Source organism: Myotis daubentonii, chromosome 9 (genome assembly GCF_963259705.1).
Source record: "Myotis daubentonii chromosome 9, mMyoDau2.1, whole genome shotgun sequence".
Taxonomy (NCBI): Eukaryota; Metazoa; Chordata; class Mammalia; order Chiroptera; family Vespertilionidae; genus Myotis; species Myotis daubentonii.
Window position 1 is genome coordinate 7,144,536 of NC_081848.1, and position 7,695 is coordinate 7,152,230.

Consider the following 7,695-nt stretch of genomic DNA (forward strand, 5'->3'; position numbering starts at 1 on the left):
TGTATTTGGTCATTCAGCTTGTTGGCGAAGATAGTTAGATATTAATAAAGGAAGAGAGCCAAAGAACCAGACATTATGCAAAATAATCGACTAGGGAGCACAGGCTTGCTTCCTCAGGAAGTTACAGCTTCACACACTCCAGGGGACAAACAGCTTCACCGGTTTGTTTCAGGAAGATCACTAGGGGGAGGATAGAACAATAAAGAGGGAGCCACATGCACAGTAGGAGCCAAATGTCGACCCCACAAGCCTGTCAGTCTAGCCTGGGAGAGGGATTGGATTGGATAGGGGACCTGAAGCCCCAAAGATCTGAAGAACCGATTGGTTAGGCGGTGGACCCATCAGAAGCTCTCAAAACCTTGGGAAGTTGATTGGTTAGTTTGAAGCATTACCTGGTCCTTCCCGAGATAATATAACCTGAGCCGAACAAAGACAAAGCCTCTCTTCCTTCTCTCTCTCTCTCTCTCTCTCTCTCTCTCTCTCTCTCTCTCTCTCTCTCTCTTCCCTCTGTCTTGGCTGCATTTTACCTGGAATATGGGACCCCTTCCCCCACCCACCACCAACAACATATGCTTGGCCTACTCTGTTCATCCTTTAGATCTCAGGTTCAAAGTCACTTTCTCCCAGTCAGACCGGTGAGCTCAGTGGTTGAGCGTCAACCTATGAACCAGGAGGTCGTGGTTCAATTCTGGGTCAGGGCACATGCCTGGGTCGCAGGCTCGATCCCCAGTGGAGGGTGTGCATGAAGGATGAGAGGTGAAGGTTTTTTGGCCCAGGTCCATTTCGAAGCCTTCATCTATAAAATAGATTTTGACTTTCAATTTTGTAAATTTTAACTCACAAGTAAGATATACATCCTATAGGACCAGGATCACATCTAGTGACTGGGGTTTCCACAGCCTTTACCGAACGTTAGAGGGTGATGAGGAGGGGCAGAAACGGGCCCTCGAGGAGAAGGGGGCAGCAAACGGTTTACCCGCCTTCCAGAAACATCTTCCTCCCCTTGTTGCACAGGGAGAGCGATGGCCAGGCTCAGAGGAGAAGACCAGTCAGGGGTGGTGGGCTTCCAAGTGAGTGGGTCCTGTTGCTACCGATCTTTGTGAGAGAACCGAACTACGTCCCCAGTTTTGTTTTTTATCCTCTTCTGTTTAAAGGTGCGCGGGCTTTCCGGTGAGCGGAGAGAGACAGTAGGCTGCCGGGGAGGAAATCCTGTCCTGGTCTCCACCGGGCAGCACAGAAGCGATCTTCATTCCCGGGGATTTCTTGAGGGTTTGCAATGCAACCCCAGCTCTTCCCCTGAACTCATCAGACGCTATGGAAGTAAAATTTAAAGCTTTAAACATCACGGTTTGGCCCCAAACCATAGAAAGACTATTTTTTTCAATAATAAAAAACGGAGTTGCCAAAACCGGTTTGGCTCAGTGGATAGAGCGTCGGCCTGCGGACTGAAGGGTCCCAGGTTCGATTCCGGTCAAGGGCATGTACCTGGGTTGCGGGCACATCCCCAGTAGGAGGTGTGCAGGAGGCAGCTGATCAATGTTTCTCTCTCATTGGTGTTTCTAACTCTCTATCTCTCTCCCTTCCTCTCTGTAAAAAATCAATAAAATATATTTTAAAAAAACAAAAACAAAAAAACGGAGTTTTGAAAAAGCACAAAAACTTTTAGTTTCTTCTTTGAATAAACAGGAAATAGGAGATGATGGTGAGTTAACTGCATAATCTAATATTTAACATTTCTTATGCTTAGCTGGCCCAGAGCCTCTGAATGGTTTATTAAAATTTGCATTTTGGGTATAGACGGCAAAGGGGAAATGTTTAAATGTATGCATCTGTAAAAATAATTATACGTTTTTTTTGTTAAGGGAAAATAGGCTGGATTCCCTCGCCTTTCCCTAGCAGCCCGGAGCAGAGAGCACACAGGATATGCTGTGGCCAGGCTTCTGGCTGTGAAAGGCTTCGCTCAATTTAAATTCCTCGCGCAGCAAAGGGCAAATTCAGGAAGGAAGGCTCCAGCGGCAGCCTCGCTCGCCCTCTTCTGGTTGTCGAGGGCCAAGCAAAGCATTTTGCCCAAAACTTGCCAGCAAGTGGGGAGGGCGAGTGGTGGGCGAGGAGGAGAGAGTCCCTGCTCCACTGGGAATACGTGGACAGCCTCTTATTCCACTCACCCCCTGTTTGTCTTTGTGATCGTCTTTCTTTACATGTTTTCTTTCTCTATTTATTAAAAAATATTTTTATTGATTTCAGAGAGGAAGGGAGAAGGAGAGATAGAAACATCAATGATGAGAGAGAATCATTGACTGGCTGCCTCCTGGGGATCGAGCCCACAACCCTGGCATGTGCCCTTGACTGGACTTGAACCCGGGACCCTTCAGTCACAGGCCGATGCGCTATCCACTGAGCCAACCGGCCAGGGCTGTGGTCATCGTTCTTAAACACCTGAGCCATAGTGGGGGTTTTGTTTGTTTTTGTTTTCTCATTTTGTTTTTGCCCTCTCTCAGAAAGGGCAACCTGACTTGAGAAACAAAAACATCTAGTATTTCTTTTCTTTTCTTTTCTTTTCTTTTCTTTTCTTTTCTTTTCTTTTCTTTTCTTTCCTTTCCTTTCCTTTCCTTTCCTTTCCTTTCCTTTCCTTTCCTTTCCTTTCCTTTCCTGTCCTTTCCCTTCCTTTCCCTTCCTTCCCTTTTCTTTCCTCCTTTTTAGTACTTATTTGAAGGTTCTGTAAGAGCGCATCACCTTCTGGTTTCCTTCACAGCGGCATAATCCCCTGAGGCTGCGTCACCTTCAGCCTTGCATCCTCACCCTCAAGCCCAATGCCTGGCACCCGGCAGGCACAGCAAACACCTCCTGACTGACGGAGGGGCTATAAAGGTGCGTGGTGCTGACTTAGACATGAAGCGTATGCCGGCTGGGTTTCCCTAGCCGTGCTGGAGCCTCTCCATGACGCGATCCGGCTTTACAAGAGCTTTTGAAGTCCACCCCCACTCAGGTCATGAAAGGAATCTTAATGAATGTAGCAACACGGGCACAGCGGCTGCCTAGACAGGGTTAATAACACCGAAGCGACCTCATAGCTATGCATGACTTAACAGGTCACAAGATGGCCTCACAGGCATCTCATCTGACTTCAGGCGTCCTGAGCCGTGGCTGTTGGAGACAGGTGGGAGGATGCTTTCATAGCAAGGAAGCGATATGGCGAAGATTCGCACACAGTTTCTGTCCTGCAATCTTTTTTTTTTTTTTTAATATGGAATGTTTCATGAATTTGTGTGTCATCCTTAAGCAGGGCCACACCAATCTTCTCTGTATCATTCCAATTTTAGTATATGTGCTGCTGAAGCGAGCACCTGTCCTGCAATCTTTTTTTAAAAATATATACTTTTATTGATTTCAGAGAGGAAGGGAGAGGGAAGGAGAGTTAGAAACATCAGTGATGAGAGAGAATCATTGATTGGCTGCCTCCTGCACGCCCCCTACTTGGGAGCGAGCCCGAAATCCAGGCACGTGCCTGACCAGGAATCCAACCGTGACCTCCTTCTGGTTCATAGGTCGACGCTCAACCACTGAGCCACGCTGGCCGGGCCTATCCTGCAATCCTGAGCTTTTCCCACCTTTGCGTAGCCTCCACAAGACTTAGTGGTCATGTCGCATTCTCCAGTTGGCTGAGAGGGGGCGGTCCTGGCTTCTAAAGATCTGCCTGGTAAGTCCCGCCATGGACGTGTCCATATTCCTCTTGACAGCCAGCTGATGGGCGTGACGGAGGCCGGGCTGGTCGGGCTGCGCAGCACCCAGCAGTGAGCAGCCTTGTTAACAGCGCTCCCTTCCCGGTCCTCGCCCAGGAGATTACAGGACCCGCATCTTCCCGCATCCTAACAGTTTGCTCAGGGTGAGGCTGCTGAACATCTTCCTGGAAAGTGGACCAAAAAAACCTCTGTGCTGGGTCAGTGGTCAAAGGTATTTATAAGTGAGTACCAGAGTGACCCCTAGCCGGTGTTTGCTAGTGCCCGGGTCGGTCTGTTTGACTTCAGGAAAACAAACACAAGACCAGCAGCCCAATATCTGCTTAGGTCCCAGCTTCAGTCGGACAACAGACCTATGAGAAGGGCGATTGCCCGCCTCCCATCTGCTAAACACGCCCCTGGTCAGCTCACAAGACCCAGAGCAAACAGCACCTTTCCTGACAAGCCCCTCCGGCACTGTGTGCTGACTCATCCCGAGCCCTGGCCGTGCCCATGCGGACGGTGTGCCTGTCCGTGTCCCCGTGGCTCGGGGTTATTTAAGAACAGGGCCACGCCTCTCATCTCTGTTTGAAAGGAAAATGTTGGCTACTGGGAATGAGTTCCAGAACCCGGAGTACAGCCTAGTGACTTTCAAACATTTTCTATCACAAGCTGAAGTAATATATATATTGTATATCATGATGTAGTAACAAATATATATATATATTTATGTAATTATACAAAACTTCACAAAATAATACCATACGAAATGCTACAACGGGAAGTTTGTCTTCTGGTTTGCTCACTATTGTTTTTTCCAAATGATTGTTTTGGTGCACTGAGTTGATTTTATGATACGCTATTGAAGGCCAACTTGCAGTCTGAAAACTATTAGTGTAGTTGGCTTCATCTGCTCTCCCCCGCCCCCTGCCCCCCACTTTCTGTCTGTAACTATTGAATGCTTCACACTGGGGAGGAGGGAGGAGTTCTGATTGGGGGGGCAGCAGGGGAGAGTGATGGAGCATGGCTACAACGTGGAGAAACAATGTTCTGCTAGTCCCCTTCCAGCCCCAGCCTGGACTGGGTTCGAGCTCCTGTAGGCAGGACTGATGTTTGAAACTAACCAGAATGTCCATGAGAAACCTTGTAAAACCTTGGGCACAAGCAAGGCGGCTTCAGGGACAAGATCAGGCATCAGTAAACTACAACCCTTGTACCAAATGCCAAATCCATTCATCGACCTCTTTTTGTAAATAAAGTTTTATTGAAACACAGCCCTGCCCTTTCATTTGCATATTGTTAGGTCTGCTTTCATTGTAATTGTAGACTTGAGTAGTTTCCATCAAGACCATAAGACTTGCAAAGCCTAAAATATCTACTATATGGCCCTTTGCAGAAAAAGTGTACTAACCGACCCATGCCCATCGGAGCACAGCCTGAGCAGAGCTGGCACCGAGGGCTCTGGGTGGGACCGGGCTGCAGCCTGCAGCGCGCCTGGGAAGTGCCTGGACACAGGGGAAGCTACCGTGACTGCAAGCCCAGGACCGTGAGCGGGCTGACACTGGGGTTTTATTTGCCTTCCCAGTTCCTCAGGTAGGAAGGGGGGGAGGGGGGTGCTACATACATGTTTGCTGAATATTTCTGAAACGAGAAGGAATTGGTGGCCTGTGGTGTAGAAGCTGAGTTTTCGCAGAGCCCCTCTGGAAGGCATTGCCAGGAAAGGGCCTGGACACCTGCAGCCCAGAACTGAAATCTCTACTTCTTGGAAACAATACATCTCTTCTCAGCCGCTTTGGCAACTAACACCGCAAGTGGAGATGATGAAATAAGGATTATAACGTACATAGAGAAGTATGTGCATATCAAGTGCTAAACATTGTTCTAGGTCCGTGGTCGGCAAACTGCGGCTCGCAAGCCACATGCGGCTCTTTGGCCCCTTGAGTGTGGCTCTTCCTAAGCCTTAGGAGTACCCTAACTAAGTTAATAACAATGTACCTACCTACATAGTTTAAGTTTAAAAAATTCGGCTCTCAAAAGAAATTTCAATCGTTGTGCTGTTGATACTTGGCTCTGTTGACTAATGAGTCTGCCGACCGCTGTTAGGTCCTTAACAGGGAGCGATTTATTTTCATTCTCTTGACAAGAAGTTCTAGTTTAATTTCATTTTACAGACGGGGAAACTGAGGTACAGAGGAACTAGATAACTTGCCCAAGGAAAAACAGCTTGGAAGTGACCGAGCCAGAATTTGGAAATAGGATGATCTTCGTAACTGAGGGGGTGGGGGTGGAGGTGGGGGAATGGACTGCTAGGATGACAGAGCTGCTGGCTCATTCATGGACTCCATGAGCTTTCTTTTTTCTTTTTGTTGTTATCTAAGAATTTGTTCATTCTTTTAACACATCTTAAGGAATATGCCAGTGCCTTTCTGTTTTGTCTGTAACTGGTCTAGAGGCGGGCATTTTACTCAGTCCTGGGCAAAAAGACATGAGACACCTGCGGGGGCCTCTGAAAGAGATTTCCAACCATGAATGACCCACCCACAGACGGGAAGATGCCACCTGGGCCCAGCGCTGGCGGACACTGAGCCACCATCCTCCCACAGTGCTGAGCCACCATCCCTCCCTCAGTGCTGAGCCACCATCCCTCCCTCAGTGCTGAGCCACCATCCCTCCCTCAGTGCTGAGCCACCATCTCTCCCTCAGTGCTGAGCCACCATCCCTCCCTCAGTGCTGAGCCACCATCCCTCCCACAGTGCTGAGCCACCATCTCTCCCTCAGTGCTGGGCCACCATCCCTCCCTCAGTGCTGAGCCACCATCCCTCCACAGTGCTGAGCCACCATCCCTCCCACAGTGCTGAGCCACCATCCCTCCCTCAGTGCTGAGCCACCATCCCTCCCTCAGTGCTGGGCCACCATCCCTCCCACAGTGCTGAGCCACCATCCCTCCCACAGTGCTGAGCCACCATCCCTCCCTCAGTGCTGAGCCACCATCCCTCCCTCAGTGCTGAGCCACCATCCTCCCTCAGTGCTAAGCCACCATCCCTCCCTCAGTGCTGAGCCACCATCCCTCCCTCAGTGCTGAGCCACCATCCCTCCCTCAGTGCTGAGCCACCATCCTCCCTCAGTGCTAAGCCACCATCCCTCCCTCAGTGCTGAGCCACCATCCCTCCCTCAGTGCTGAGCCACCATCCCTCCCTCAGTGCTGAGCCACCATCCCTCCCACAGTGCTGAGCCACCATCCCTCCCTCCCCAGACTTTCACAGGAGAGAGTAAAAACCTATCATTCTGAAGCTTCTCTTAAAAAGAGATCACTTGGGGATTTTCTTGTTTGTTTTCTTGTCTATGCTACGGTATTTAATTAGTCTTATGTCTCCTATAAATCTGTCTTCAGTGTCGCTGGTTTTCACGGACAGTCTGCTCCGAGTTCACTGGCCCGAAACGTAGGCAGGGCTGTATTCCAGTTTCCCTACATCCTTTATGCCAGAGCACAGCAAACTGTTGTTTGTTCTTAATTTTCAAGGGCGCTACACTTTTTTTTTTCAGAGAGGAAGGGAGAGGGAGAGATAGAATCATCAATAATGAGAGAGAATCATTGATTGGCTGCCTCCTGCACACCCCACACTGGGGTTCGAGCCCACAACTCGGGCAATGTGCCCTGACCGGGAATCTAACAGTTACCATCTGGTTCATAGAACGACACTCAACCACTGAGCCACACCGGCCAGGCAAGGGTGCTATATTTAATTTAAAATGTTTTGAAGGCAATATTCAATCGAAGGAGCTGTATTTTCAATAATGGAAATAATGGTGAAGAGTGCTTATTTTTAAGAGTTTTAAACCAGAAAATCCTTTTTTAAATGAAAACGTGTTTTTGTTTACAGTTATGCAAAAATAAATCAGCAAGAGCTGTTGTTTTTGGAGGTAACCAAATACAGAAGTTTTGGGCGAAGCTGTGGCCTTCCCTCTGGGCTGGGAGATG

At 48.9% G+C, this 7,695-nt stretch overlaps 1 non-coding gene across 1 annotated transcript; it reads right to left on the reverse strand.

Moving 5' to 3' along the window:
- Positions 1 to 3,238: 3,238 nt before the first annotated feature.
- On the reverse strand, positions 3,239 to 3,344 carry LOC132242369 (U6 spliceosomal RNA). The gene has a single exon (XR_009454574.1). It is a non-coding gene; the product is annotated as a U6 spliceosomal RNA (small nuclear RNA).
- Between the last annotated feature and the right edge of the window lie 4,351 nt (positions 3,345 to 7,695).